Source organism: Elephantulus edwardii, unplaced genomic scaffold (assembly GCF_000299155.1).
Source record: "Elephantulus edwardii isolate Elephantulus edwardi_28Jun2011 unplaced genomic scaffold, EleEdw1.0 scaffold00070, whole genome shotgun sequence".
NCBI classification, from domain to species: domain Eukaryota; kingdom Metazoa; phylum Chordata; class Mammalia; order Macroscelidea; family Macroscelididae; genus Elephantulus; species Elephantulus edwardii.
In genome coordinates, this window is record NW_006399820.1 from 7440686 (window position 1) to 7457013 (window position 16328).

The window sequence follows — 16328 nt, forward strand, 5'->3', positions numbered from 1 at the left end:
TGTGTGTGTGTGTGTGTGTGTGTGTGTGTGTATTTGTTGTTGTTGTGCTGTTGAGTCGCCTGTGACTCATAGCAACCCTATGTAAAAAAACCCTAACCCTACCCTATCCTGTGCTAATTTTATTGTCTCTAACACACCTACCCCCACTACCACTCACTGAATCAATCCATCACATCAAGGGTTTTCTTCTCTTGCACTGTCCCTCTACCCTTTCAAACATGATGTCCCTCTCCAAGGCCTGATCCCTCCTTACATGTCCAAAATATGTCAGACAAAGCTTCAAAATCCTTGCCTCCAAGGAGCATTCTCGTCTCACCCTCTCTGGGATGAACCTGTTTGTTCTCCTAGCAGTCCATGGTCTATTCAATATTCTTCTCCAGCACCACAGCTCAAATGCATCAGTTCTCCTTCTATCATCCCTACTCATTGTCAAGATTTCTGATGCATAACAAGTAATTGCAAAGACTATGGCCTGATCCAGGAGTACCTTAGTCTCCAGACTGACATTGTTTTTCAGTACTTTGGAGATGTCTCTGAAAGCAGATTTTCCCAATGCAATTTCTCTTCTAATTTGCTGGCTGCTGGTACTAAGAGTGTTGATGGTGGAACCAAGCAAACTTGAAGCTGTTAACAATCTCGGTCTCTTCATCATCTATCAGGATGCTGTCAATTGGCCCAGTGGTGAAAATCTGTTTTCTTGATACTGAGTGTGTGCGTGTGTGTGTATGTGTGTATAAAATATAAACAAAATCTTAAAATATCAGGTTGACTGATCAGCAGTTATTCCCATTTCACAGATAAGAAAACAGAAACTCAGAGAGTAATTTATTTCAAGGTCAACAGCTTGAAAACTGAGAAGATTAAGACTATGAACAGATGTTCATGTGAAATAAGTATTCATATCTCTAACTCTTCTATCATAATAACTAGCCCTTGCTGGCATTTTGAATCAAGTTCACATAATACATGACAACTTGCTCAATTTAAACCCAGTGGAGCTCAATGTTACAAAGCAGTAATTTTTGATACATTCAGTTCATTTTCAGTCTTTCTTGAACAATCCTGGGGGAAAAACTGTAGTTTCCATGGAGAGAAAAAGTCTGCATACAACAAAAGATTAAATGATTGGTAATTAATTTATCAACGTTAAACAATATTTTTATAACAGTAAATTGTATTTAGAAATAGTAAACATTTTCTTATTTAGGAAAAACATTTTATTTACAGTGTTTCTCCAAGTGTCATTTAAAAGATATGCTAGATAGGAAAAATATGAGGTATAATATGGTACATACTGTATTTCCCTCCATAAAAATTCACAGTGCACTTTGATACATTAAATGGGCTGAAAAGTACCAAGGTTAGGAAATCAAAAACATTTTGTTGAAACAATCATAAACTTCATTTAGCCTGGAGCCCTTTTGGGTTTTAACATTGCACAACTTAGTCTCTTGCAGAACATGGAACACAATTGGGGAAACGGTGCTGTAGATCTGGCTCTGAGCTCTACTTTTCCATGTGTCTAAATCTTGGCTCTGTCCTCCATACAGCACAAAGGCTTCTCCTGGCTATAAATATGTTCCCTCCTCTTAACTCACATGACACCATTCATTACCTATTCTTCCCTTGTCCTGCTTATCAAATCTGCCTTGTATTATTTATGATTTGGATTAAAGTTCTGCGGTCAGGTGCCTGTTTTCACTCATTGTTTCCTTAGCTGGAAAAATAAGTATAAAAATACTTACATCACTGGTTATTAGGAATATTAAGTGAAACTTTCTCTGGAAGGCCTGGCAAAATGTAAAGCATAATAAAAATGGAGCCATTTTCTTGGCTTAGCTTCATTTCTGTCTTTGAAATTGCTGAGTGTTTAGTAGCATGGGTGAAAGCAAAGTTCTACAAGGAAAGTCACTCAGATAATTTATTTTCTAATTTAAATTTTGTCTTTCATCCTCTCTCCAGCTTCATAGGGTTTCCAGAGGCAAGCTATTATGGAAGTGGATGCCACTCCTGCTTCCAAGCTTGTTTTAATTGGGGAGCTGACCCCACAATGTCCGTCATCGGTAACCAACCATTAAAACATTTGACACATCAGTGTCACAGCATTCAGCCTCACAGCAACCACAAGTTACATGTTGATGCACAGCAACTTGTACACCAGGGCTATACGACCTAGAGGAATGTTTGAACAAAAACAATGAAAGATAGGCTCAAGGGCTATGGATTAAAAGTCACCCACCTTTGGCTTGGTAGCATTGCTTTCTGTCCACTGGGCCAACTGATCACTCTCTGTTGATGTTATTGTTGTTAAGTGCAATTGAGTCGCAGGCGACTCATAGCGACCCTCTGAAAGAAAGTCCATAGGCATTAAAAACCATAGCCATTAAAAATGATTAAATATAATTACAGTTCTATACTATTACACTTGGGGCCAACATAAGTCAGCAATGACTTGACAGCAGCTGGGTTTTAGTGCTGAAGTTAGAAGTGATTCTTGGCTGTTAAAGACATGAGGGTTATTATGATTTTTGGTTTCTTCAGAGGTTTTTTTGTTGGTTTTTTTTTTTTTGAAGCAAAGAAAATGTTCTACAATTACGTTCTGAGAATAGTTGTATAGCTCTGTAATTATACTAAAATTCTTTGAATTACGTACATAACCTAGGTGGATTTTATCATGTATAAATTATATCAAAATTAAGTTGTATAAAAGGTTAATACCTTATAGGGTAGAAAGTTATGAGTAAGAGATACAACATCTCACCCAAGGATTTTCTACTTGATGGGCCTGTGCAGGGCCAATTCTGATGCCCACAAACCCCCTCTCATATAGGCTGACAGTGAGGACATTCACTCAGCTCTCACTTTTAACAGGCAAATGTTCAGCCAGTAACAGCAGGCGTCAAGAAGATGATGCAGTCCCCTGCTGTGACTATGATTATATTGACTTAAGTTTTTAATTTTCTTTCTTGCTGTTTTTTTTACCTCCTTAGACAGTAAAATATGCACATCTGTGTGCTTTTCTCAGCTGCCTTTTTCAGGAGTCTATGAAGAGGTTTTGTTGAATTCCTTTCTGTCTTCTGCATCTTTTGGATGGTCAGCAGCCCCCATTGGCTCAAAGGAAGACAACTCAAGACAGGGATGGGAGCATGATGAAAGCAAATGGCTCTAACGTTTTTACAGACTAAGATCTATGCTCACATATTAAGGGTGTTAGCATCTCTGTAATGATGGTTGCTTTGAAAGATATATGTCATTTTGCTATTGTTTCAAAAATAAAACAAAGATTGTTTTTCTATTGTTTTATAACCCCTTCCTCCTCAGCCTCCCTAAGTTTTTATTGCCTGAGCTTTAACTACATAACAATAATGAGATGAACTACTTGCAGTTATTTTTTATTGCTTTATAAGCCCTTCTCTGCAACCTCCCCTGAGCTATAACTCCCTGGGCTTAGTGACTTTTTCTTACAAATATGGCATGGCAAAAACTGTCTTAAAATGGTGACATCATCAAAAGAATGATTTTTACCATTATTATTTTTAAATTCACTGTGTTCTGTCCAGCATTTAAACAGGAACATTTTTGATTATTTACCTTTATAATGAGTAAGGAGTTATGCTGCCAACCCAAAGACTCTTAGTTTGAATCCACCAGCTGCTCTATGAAAGAAAGACAGGAAATCTTCTCCTGTATGATTGACAGCCACTGAAAATTGCCTGGAGGGCCAGCTGTGAGTTGATTCTGACTCCACAAAAATAATTGACTTTTAAAAACAAAATCAAAATGACTTAGTGGCTGCTAATTAAGGTGCTTGCCTGCTAGCCAAAAGATTTACAGTTAGAATCCCATAGGAGAAAGAAGAGACAGGTAACTTTCATAAAAATCACAGTCTTAGAAAACTTATAGAGCAGTTCTGCCTGGCCTATAGGATCACTGTGTATCAGCTTTGACAATATCAGTGGGTTAATGTTTTATAAACTATATTTTAGATCTTAATTAACGTTACATTTTTAAAATATGCTGCCTTTTGTTCATGTTGAAATGGTAAATCCTGGATTGTATTAATTACACCTCAATAAAAAATTAAATTAGAAAATAAATTATCTGAGTGACTTTCCTTATAGAACTTTGCTTTCACCCATGCTACTAAACACTCAGCAATTTCAAAGACAGAAATTTCAAAGACCTGATGCACTTGCTGCAGGGGGTCAAGGACTGCAGCCTTCAGTATGGGTTGAGGCTCAATGTCAAGAAGACAAAGATTCTCAGCACTGGACCAATTGGCAGCATCAGAATGAATAGTGAAGAGATTGAGATTGTTAACAACTTTAGTCTGCTTGGCTCCACAGTCAACACTCTTGGCACCAGTAGCCAGGAAATTAAAAGATGTATTGTGATGGGAAAGTTTGCTGTTAGGGACCTCTGATACAGGTCATGGTCTTTGCAATCACTTGTTATGCATCAGAGAGTTGGACAATGACCAAGGAGGATAGAAGGAGAATTGATGCCTTTGAGCTGTGGTGCTGGAGAAGAGGATTGAGGGCACCATGGACTGCTAAGAAAACAAACAGATTCATTCTGGAGAGGATTAAACCAGGCTGCTCCTTGGAAGCAAGGATTCTGAGGCTTTGTCTGACATACTTTGGTCATGTTGTAAGGAGAGTCTGGTCCTTGGAGAAGGATGTCATGCTTGGGAGGGTGGAGGGACAGCACAGGAGAGGAAGACCCTCTATGAAGATGATTGATTCAGTGACTGGGGTAATTGGGATGGGTGTATTGGAGACAGTGAGATTGGCACAGGTCAGAACAGAGTTTAGGGCTGTTGTTCATAGGGTTGCTATGAGTCACAAGCGACTCAATGGCACATGACAACAACAATTTCTCCAATACCCACTCATGTTCAAGTAAGGTGTTGTTCAGCTTCCAAATGTATGGTATTTTCTTCTTTATCCTCTTGTTATTAATTTCTAATTTTGTAACATTTTGGTCTGAGAAGATGCTTTGTATTATTTCTATGCTTTTTAGGTTATTGATGCTTGCCTTGTGTCCTAAAATGTGATATATTCTGGAGAAAATTCCACACAAGTGTTGAGGACTTTCCTTCACAGGGTTGCTATGAGTCACCTGCGACTCGATGGCACTTTACAACAACAACAACATGGTTTTCAAACTTTTTTTCCAAGTTTCCTCTCTGTAGCCTCAAACCACTGACCTTTCTGTTAACACATTACCATTTAGGAACTCCTCAAGATTCCACCTCATTCTTGAACTACTAATCTACTTCCTATCTCTTGATATATTAAACATGACACTTAAAGGGCAAAGCTTGCTTTCTTTTAATTAATTTCCTTCTTTATTTAGTCTTAAACAACATGAGAAAAAGAATGACAAATATGATTTCTAAAACCATAGCTTTGAGGACTGGTCTGTTTTTACCAATAGGAATCTCTCCTATGGACAGGGAAGGGATATAAAACCAACACATTGAACCACAGTTTTGTGATTCCTGATCTGCTAAGACACAGAAGCAATACTGCTTTATCCATATAAACATGTGGCCACAACACAACATTCCCAAAGGTGAGGCCAAACCATTTCATATATTCATAAGGGCAACAAAATGAAATAGGGCCAATCCCAGAACATTTAATCGTGCTAATGCGAAACCTATACTTGGACCAAGAGGCAGTTGTCAGAACAGAGCAGGACAACACTGCATGGTTCAAAATTGGGAAGGGTGTACGCCAGGGATGTTTCCTATCTCCATACCTTTTCAACCTGTATGCAGAGCAGATTATCCGAGAGGCTGGGCTCTATGAGGAGAAGCGTGGCGTTAGGATTGGTGGAAGATCTATCAACAATCTATGTTATGCAGATGACACAATCTTGCTCGCTGAAACGGAGGAGGACCTCATGCACTTACTGCAGAGGGTCAAGGACTGCAGCCTTCAATATGGACTGAGGCTCAATGTCAAGAAGACAAAGATTCTCACCACTGGACCAATTGGCAGCATCAGAATGAATAGCGAAGAGATTGAGATTGTTAACAACTTCAGTCTGCTCGGCTCCACAGTCAACACTCTTGGCACCAGCAGCCAGGAAATTAAAAAACATATTGCGATGGGAAAGTCTGCTGTTAGGGCCCTCTCTAAAGTACTCAAGAGCAACGGTGTCTTTCTGGAGAGTAAGGTGCGCCTGATACAGGCCATGGTCTTTGCAATCACTTGTTATGCATCAGAGAGCTGGACAATGACTAGGGAGGACAGAAGGAGACATTCTTCTGGTATTCCCTGCTTTCTGCTAAGATCCATCTAACATCAGCTACAATATCCCTAGTGCCACGACCCCTTCTAAACCCAGCCTGGACTTCTGGCAGTTCTCTACTGATAGGCTGTTCCAATCTCTTTTGGATAATCTTCAGTAGAATCTTGCTTGCATGTGAAATCAATGAGATTGTTCTATAGTTTCCAAACTCTGTTGGGTCGCCCTTCTTTGGAATGGGAACAAATATAGATCTCTTCCAGTCAGTTGGCCAACTGGTTGTTTTCCAGATTCTTGGCACAACTTGGTGAGCATGTTCAGGGCACCACCTGTTAGCTGAAATACATCAATTGGTATACCATCTATTCCTGGGGCCTTGTTTTTTGCTTTTCCGTATGTTTCCTTTTCATGTATATATTTCCACATATCCTGTAAGATTAGAGACCCTTCATGGCAGATACGAAAACACCCTTGTATTCTCTGGCTCACTAACTACTCTAAAAGACATCTTCTATCCAGAAGATCCTGGTTAAAGTGGGGGAAATGTGGAAAAAAATGCTATCATATATATATATATATATTTTTTTTAATCGTCAGATTTACTGCCAATAGAACTTGATAGGACTCCCAATGGCCTTTAGTCATGCTGTTAACTTGGAACAGGCTCATGCCAATTTTCTCAGGAGATCAGATGAAAACAAAGAATGAAAGATTTGGCCAGTCTCATTTATCAAAGTTCCTGAAAAACAGAAGTTTTCACAGTTATGGTAAGTTGGGGCTGAATAAATGAGTGCTTAGAGTTTAAATGTTGGATACATTCAGGTTTAAGAATTTTGTTAAGTAGGAAAAGTTGATTTGCCAAAATAAATCCCAATTTACTTGCTATCTCTGACTTGCTCGAGGGCTTTCTGACCCCAAGCCATCCCTAAAATTTACATCCCATAGATTTTTAGGGCTCAGACGTTTTCTTTATTATATCACAAACTTATCCAAGATACTTGATTAAAAGGAAAAGTATACTGTAAATGTACATTGTACATAGGGTTTTCAGAGGGCTGCCATTTCAGAAGTGGATGGCCAATCCTTCTTCCTAGTCTGTCTTAATCTGAATGTTTAGTTTTAGAGGAGTATCTGACAGACAGCAATTTGTGGAGTAGTGAAAGATAAATCCCTCATTTTGGAGTTGACCATTAGTTACAGTGTAGTCCCTGCCCTTAGCCCAGTGCATTGACCCACTTATTTCCCAGCTCCACCCTCCAGCAGGATACCACTTCAGTTCTACCAAATGCCTTCAGAATTAATTAATCTCCCATTGTCCGACCCATGACCTGACAGCTTGTCAGAGAGATATTTTTTTCTTCTTCCTGTGTCCAGTGTCTCATAATGGGAAAGTCTGTGGTTAGGGACCTCTCCAAAATACTGAAGAGCAACAGTGTCTCTCTGGAGACTAAGGTCCGCCTGATACAGGCCATGGTTTTTGCAATCACTCGTTATGCACCAGAGAGTTGGACAATGACTAGGGAGGATAGAAGGAGAACTGACGCCTTTGAGCTGTGGTGCTGGAGAAGAGTATTGAATGTACCATGGACTGCCAAGAAAACAAACAGATTCATCCTAGAGAGGGTTAAACCAGGCTGCTCGTTGGAGGCAAGGATTCTGGGGCTTCGTCTGACATACTTTGGACATATTGTAAGGAGACAGGTCTTTAGAAAGGAACATCATGCTGGGTAGAGTGGAGGGACAGCACAGGAGGGGAAGACCCTCTATGAGGTGGATTGATTCAGTGACTGAGGTACTCGGGATGGGTTTGTCAGAGACAATGAGATTGGCACAGGATAGAGCACGGTTTAGGGCTGTTGTACATAGGGTCGCTATGAGTTGGAAACGACTCGATGGCACATAACAACAACAACAACATACTGTAAATATTAAAAACTGCCCACTGATTAATTATAGGGTTTTTATTTTTTATAAATTAATTTTAATGGAAGTTTACAAAGACTTAGGGTTTCCAGTCATTGTTGCACTTTTTTCCCTGCCCACCTCCTGCTCCCCCAATTCACTCTTCTCCTTGAAAAGTGAAACTCTTTCATTGTTATGCAATCCTTTCTTCCAAGTCCCCTCCACTGTGCAGCCTTCATTCTGGACTCCTGTCATGACAATAATACATAATCATACATGCCTTTTAAACATTTCTCTCCTTCATCTGTTTCAATGCAGTATACATCATTCATTCCCTCCTTCTCTGTCTTCCCTCGACCCCAATGTCAGTCCTGTTTTACAACAGTGGCCCAATGCAATATTTGTCCTTTTTTGTGACTGAGATATTTGACTCAACATAGTATCCTCCAGCGTCACCCATTTTGTATAATATTTCATGAGTTCCTTGTTTTTCAATGCAGGGTAGCATTCCATTGTGTGAATATACCAGAGTCTCTCTATCCATTTGTTGATGGGCACTTGGGTTGTTTCCAGCTCTTTGCTATTGCGAATAAAGCTGCAATAAACATGGGTGTGCATAATTATAGTTTTAAAATGAGATATAAAGAATCTGTTTACTAAATAAAGAATTGCAGAGTTAGTTAAAGCCAGAACTTGAACACAGAACTTCAATTTCCAAGTCAATAATTCTTTGACATTTCATTGGGGACTAGCAACAAGTTATTAGTAAGCGGGTGCAATAAAATTAAGAGGTTTTAGCTTATTCCATACCTTAATGATGATTCAAGGCTTTCTCCAAAGGTAGAAGCTAAATTCCAGAAAGATATTATAATGACCATGTAAGAAGATACAAAAGATTTTTAGAATCTCTCAGATCTCCTGACTTGATCTATGTGTTACTTTTCTTCTACCTCTGCAATACGTAGAGGGCTTGCAGTGAATGAAGTGGTGTTTCAATCATCTGCAATTCCACCCTGGTAAGGTAACTCATACTTTTAAATAGAGAAATAATATTTTGAAATATTAGCTTGGACGCCTTGAAACTTCTCGCACTCATACTGCTAAAACTTTCATTACTCATCATTTTAGAGATGGATAACTCACAGAAAGGTAGGAGAAAAAGATAAATGGAATAAATTCTTGTTCTCACAGTTTAGTTCTCAGGAGAAAATGGAAAGAACTCAAACAATAAGCCATCGAGAGTATATTCAATCAAGAATGTCAGGCTATTATCTCACTTCCAAACTAGGCTAAGTTTCCCTACACAGAAGGTTTAGTTTTGAGGTCGTTTTGTAGGGTCAAAATCCTTAATTTCTAGAAAAATACCACCACTATGAACCTCCTTAATCTTTTTGTGCCTTTATCCCAATGGTTCTCCTAATAGAAGCTGCACCTAACCTCATTTTCTCTTCTCCCTGGTGGTGCCCACTGATCAGTCTTAGTTCGACAGATGAATTTTGCACTTCCAACCTGTGGTAGGAGGATTTGACTCTTCTGAGATGTGATGACTTCATCAGAGAGTGGTCAAAGTCCAGCCCACCATTCATTAGTTCTGCTTGCTATTGGCTTTCAAGGTCTTGGCACCTAGTATACTCTAAGCATAAGTGAGATGCTTCATAGAATGAAGCACAAGGATTCCAGGCAGCACCAGCCACAGGGCATTCATGAAGATGAAGTAAAACCAGAAGTAGAGTGGGTGTCCCAGCTCCCCATGTTGAAACTCATCACGGCACTCTGTCAGGAAATAGCGGATAACCCCATAGATCTGATCCTCAGAAACCACAAGCTGTAAGACAAAGTGGAGAGGTTGCAGAGAGAGAAAGGCAATCAGCATTCATTGGCGGAGTGGTCCCCATCCAAGTTGTGATGTTCTGTATGCATACTATGACACTGTCACCTCGAATGTATCAGCTCTTCCGTTTGGTATATATACTCTTTCCAAAGCTGAGATAAGAAAGCTTGGTCTTCAAGGACATCCTCATGGTAGAGGGGGAACAACCCCTTAATAATCCTATGTACGAATCCACACACTGTGACCTAGTACAGGGATAGTGGTCTCCAAGTCCAGAATGGAACAACTGCAGCTTGACCTACCAACACCCATGTGATTCCAACAAAGACCCCTGTAATGGAAAACAGCAGGTCAGCCAGGAGATGCCAGGTGGGGCGGTCATTAGGCACAAACTTTTCCAGCCTTATTGTCGGGGCCAGCATGAGTGCAATAAATTGACACTGGTGGTCATATCTTTGTGGGACGATCCTCAAACTCATTACAGTCAAGTCAGAATGGAGTCAGACCTTCCCATAAGGGTGTTGGGAGGCTGTGAATCTCACGGAAGATTGTCCATCTTTCTACCACAGTGGGTTCAAACTTCCTGCCTTTGAGTTAGCAGTGTAACTCTGGAGCTCTCCAGCAGTTCAGTCACAGAAACTTCTCCCACCAGCTCCTGGACCTGTCAATACATAGAAAAGTTTGAGTTTTGAGGTGCTGGAGGACAATGGGGAAGTTTAAACTCCTTTCCTGAGGGGAGCACTGGTGGTGTAGTCCATAGAGAGTTGTACTGCTAAGCCCATGACTGAGCCAGCTTCTCTGGGTTTCAAATTCACCAAATGTGCTAAGAAAGAAAGATGAACAATCTACTCCAGTGATATTCAACAGAGCTTCAGGACTAAGATGGACTAGGAGGAAAGACCTTGCTATCTACATAAAAAAATAATTTCATAAAAGCCTTGTGGCTAGATTAAAAGTTGACCATAAGGGTGGTGCTGGACCCAGCAGTGTTTTGTTCCCTTGTGCATGAAATTGTCAAAAATTTGGAGAATGATGGTAGATAACTGTATCAACAATGCAGATTTAGCTTCTTTTACCTCAGGGAGCGTGACAGGACTCCAAGAATCCAGTATTTGTGTAGTGTATTTCAAGTCTTCAATAATCTCCCAGATCCTCACATAGATTACCATAGAGAAAAAGAATAAAAATAAGCCCGAAAACAACTTGAAAAAGGAGTCAGAATGAAACAAACCTTGTGGAAGAGAACACTCAGGACTTACCTGCTTGGACAAGTGGAAAACTGAATACAAAAGAAGACTTTCATGTTTGGTGCATGCCAGCGTGGAAGGAGGCCAACATGGATTTGTAGACACAAAAATGTCGCGAAAATACTAAAGGAGGGATCCTTGAATTGAACAGAATTAAGATCCAGGGAGTTTGAATACCAAAACAGAAGTCAAACTCACACATCAAAAATTAAAGTGCATATCTTGCACACGAGTTGGTGTCTGAAACTGCATACCCTTTAGACATTTCTCACTATTTTGTTTCCATTTACTTCTGTTTTATAAATTTTCCATATTTGAACTATTGCAATCATCCTGTTGCATTTGAGGCTAAACACCGGGAGGCAATACAATCATAAAAATAAAGTTGATCAATATTAAATGGAGACAAAAAAAAGCAATTTACACTTTTTTCCCCTCCCCCTCGAAGCATTAGTCTTTCCATAACCTAAGTAATGATTATTTTTTTGACAGGCTGCTTTTTACATTCATAACATTCCTTTATATCAAATACATATGAGGCCCCATTTCTCTCTTGATCTACAGAGACTATGCCTTGTCTGTCTTTATTAAGTCACAGCTTGTCATGACTCGTTTTTCCCTTGTTTAAATATTTATTTTTGTTCTTAGGTTGTTGAGGCTAGCTGGATGTCTGCTATGCTTGAAATGACCTGAAATGCTAGATCCAAGCCCAACTTTTCAATCACGTAATTATTTTGCCAACATTATGCAAAATTGAAAACCACTTATGTCCAGTTTTAACCCACTATGAGGGTCAGCTATGAATCAGTTCTGACTCCATGCTACACAAACACATTGAAACAAAAAATGTTACCATCATGAAACATAAACTAATAATTCTTCCCCAAACACTGGCAAATAAAAAGGTATGCTAAATATATTTGTTTCCTCTTTAAACAACTTTCCCCCACCTTCATACACAACAGGTACAGAATAGTTACTATAGCTGTGAGTTAAGGTACTATAAGGCTACACTATCAATCCTGTCAGTATATAATTAGTCATGCATTAGTCTTAAACATATAAACTATTTCATTACTATCCTTGAAATAGCAAATGCCATCAGTAAAGATGTAATTAAACAAAACACTCAGCTAAATGATTTTTCACTTACGTAGGGTATACAACCAAAAGCTCCATAATTTCTTTTACCTTTCAATTCTTTATCCTTAATACACATCTTCATAAATTTGTTTTACACTTGTCTTAGGAACTCTTGTGGCAAAGTGTGTTGCGTATTGGTCTGGTAACTGAAAGGTCAGAGGTTTGAATTCAACAGCTGCTCTGTGGAAGGAAAATGTAATGCCTTAAGGATCTGATGGTGAGTCACCATGATCAACTAGAGAACAATAGGTTAAGTTCTTAGGTTTTGGTAGGCTTAAGCAGAGACTGATTAATATATTTAAATGGAGATTGAAAGATACTTTAATTTGTGTAGAAGTTTTAAATAGAAAATACACTTGTATTACAAAATTGTTGTATTACAAATTGTTGTATTACATTGTTGTACTTGTATTACAAAAAAGATAGCCAGGGAAAATATTATTGTCCCCATTTAATACATTTAATAAATAAATATTGTCCCCATTTAATAAAGATAGTTAATCTGCTTAAATCTCCCAAATTCTCTTATAGCTAATAAGTAGGATGAAAATTCAAGTCTTAAGACTCTGAATCTAATATTCACCTAACTACAACTCCTTCTTTTATTTTGTTCCATTTCTATGTATAAAGCTGCCATCTCTGACTTTCTCTCTGTTCCAATCATCCTTCCTCTACAAACTAGTTTTTCCTGTGTTTTCCTTACATGAGGGGCTCTAAACAATCAGATAAGTAAGCATGCTGAAGAACATTACGAGTCAGAGCCACAACAAATGATAGATCATGATCACATGAAATAATTAGAACAATGACTTTGTGACACATGGAATTATTCTGATTACTTTTTGATAGTGTTTGTATGTCATTAGGTTAAAGTTGTTGTAATTCAAGCCTATACATATATAAATTTCACAGAACAGCCTATGGATATCTAGAATTATAAATGAGGATACCCATATATTTTCACTTACAGATAAAATCTTTCAAACTCTTAACTTTAGAAAAGAGGAACAAAGGTCTACACTAATATTGCCCTGGGATTTATTAATACTTTTCAATTGAAAAGAAATCTTGGCACACTTACCATTATCTCTTCCAACTCTATAGTTCAATGATTCACTCCCAATATTCCAATTCTGGAATAATTCAAGCTTCCTTTCTTAGATCCATTCCTCTTTGTTTGGATGCTAGAAGAAGATTGAAGTGTTTTTATTTTCATGATGACAACGTACTTAACAATTCCTAATTCCCAAGTGTTGAGTTACCTGGCAAATTGCCTTTGATTTCTCTGTTGGTTAAACTAATATAACTTAACATTGTTGTTGTTGTTGTTGTTAAGTATCCTCAAGTCAACTAAGTTAACTATAACTCATAGTGATCCTAAGAACAGGTCTAAACCTTCCTCTATCCTATGTCATCCTCACTTATTTCTGATATGCTTCAGCCCATTGTTATAGTCATTGTGTCAATCTATCTAAATCTAACTTGATTAGATCTGGAAGCAAACATTTTCTTTATGTTTAGGCATGATATTCCCATTTTAGAATTTTAGGATATTGAGTGGATAAATGACAGTTCTGTTTTTAATGTGGTCTTTCAGTCATCGTCCATATACTCTCATGGCTCAATTAATATACCCAATTCTCAGTGACTGTCATGGTGAGTATTCAAACATCAGATCATTATAAGAATATAGATGTTAGAAAATGGAGAATGACCAGCAGTAGATTACAAAAATGGAGAATTTCTACATAATTACATGGTTAAGAAATTACAAGATTATGTAACTGCCCAAACACTGAGAATTATGGCACAGCCACGAAGGCATATAACCTTAAAAATCAGAACCACTGTTCCAGTTAGCTTGCACCTTGGCATTCATTAAAGTTAGGCATAGGTCATTTATACACAAAGTAGTTGGACAGTAGATTTTTCACCATCGTTGTAATGTGAAATGTCCCCTAATGAGACAACTGAGAAAAGAAGAGAAGGTATAGCAACTTTTTTTCTGCTCCAAATATTTTCTAAGCAACTCATGTTATTACCAATTAATTTTTATACTCTGTACAATTTTCACCATTTATCTAAGTAATGGATCCAGCAGAGAATCAAACATTGTAGTTAATGATCATGTCTCTCTAGAATTCTTTATTCTGAAATACTTCCATAGTCTTCCCTTGATTTTTATAAATTAGACACTTCTGAAAATTATAGTCCAATTATTTTATTGAATTTATCACTATTGGGTTTACAGTGGTTCTTCATGATTAGACTGAAGCTTTATATCTTTGGGAGATATACCACAGATATTTCTCACCATGTTTTATCACATTATATGCAATTTTTGTTTATCCTATTATAGATGACAAGCTAGGAAGGAGGAGTGGCATCCACTTCCATAATAGCTTGCCTCCAGAAACCCTATGAACCTGGAGAAAGGATGAAAGACACCAAGCATTGAGGACTCTCCTTTTTGGGTCACTATGAGTCGCCTGCGACTTGACGGCACTTAACAACAACAACATTAAAGATGATGTTCACTTTGTTAAGGTGATGTCTGTCAGGTTTTTCCACTCAAAAGTTAGTGTTTAGTGTGTGGTAGTAGATTATACAAATGAAGCATCTGGAGCAAATGAACTTTCTGTGGCCTAATGAGAAGGAATTGAGCCATTTATGGCCCTTGTGGGAGGGGCCATGCCTTGAAATTTATGTATTTGTAGTTGTTGTGTGCTCTTGAATCAGCCTCGACTTAGAGTTGGCCTTGTAGTGGTTTTTCAGATGTTGTAAATCATACTAGAAGAGACTGTCCATCTTTCCTCTGCAGAACAGCAGGTGGATTCAAACACATTGCGTTTGGATTGGTAGTACAACTCTTTGCCACTGAGATATCAGAGCTCCCTTGATATTGATGACAAGTTTGTACGTGTGTGTATGTACATCTTATATATACATTGTATTTATATAATCCTTATGATTAGACCAATAGGCAACATTTTGATAGATGGAAAAAATATTGATGTTGCCAATGGCTTAATCTTATTTAGACCCACATTCAACATCCTTCGGACCAGTAGTCAGGAGATCAGAAGACATATTGCACTTAGAAAGTCTGCAGTGAAATCCCTCTCCAAATTATTGAGAAGCACTGATGTCACCGTAAGGACTAAGGTGTGTCTGATTCAGGCCATGATTTTTTCAATTACTTACCATATATCTGAGACCTGGACAATGAATAAGAGTGATAGAAGATTTGATGTCTTTGAATTATGGTGTTGGACAAGAGTGCTGAACATCTCATGAGCTGCCAAAAGAACAAACAAATATGTTGTGGAGAAAATGCCACTCAAGTTCTCCTTGGAGGCAAGGATGATATGCCCATACTTCTCCCAGGGAGCACTTGGTGGATTTGAACCTTTGAAACTATGTGTGTATCTCATTTCTTCATTTTGATTTGCTCACTTGTTTATTTGCATTGCTATGGATCATTTCCCCCTATATTTTGTGGATTTGAAAGAGGGTTTTTTTATTGGTTTGGGAACAGTCATTCATATACATTGTATTTTATGTAATTAATTACAATTGGTCTATGCCTGTTACCAACTTTCTCAACAACTTCTCAGAGAAACTTTTTTATTCCTTCACCCTCCCCTCTGCCCACTAAACTTTTACTACCCTAATGATTTCTCCCCTTCTTCTTTTCCTGACCTGCTTCTCCCCTTCCATTTTTGAACACTTATACATATTTTTCTCAGCTATCTTCCTACTTTCAAAGAAATAGTCATATGTTGTATTTGTCCTTCTATGAGTGAGTTATTTCACTCAGCAAAACACTGTTTAGTCTCTCTGTTATATAGTATTTTAGAAAAATCATTATTCCTTAGAGCTACATAATATTCCATTGTGCAAGTATACCACAATCTTTCAATCTATTTTTTTTCTATTCTCAGTTC

The 16328-nt window shown here is 38.1% G+C and overlaps 1 pseudogene; it reads right to left on the bottom strand.

The window, feature by feature from the left end:
* Positions 1-9745: 9745 nt before the first annotated feature.
* LOC102866329 lies at positions 9746-10442 on the bottom strand (annotated as a pseudogene).
* Positions 10443-16328: the final 5886 nt, after the last annotated feature.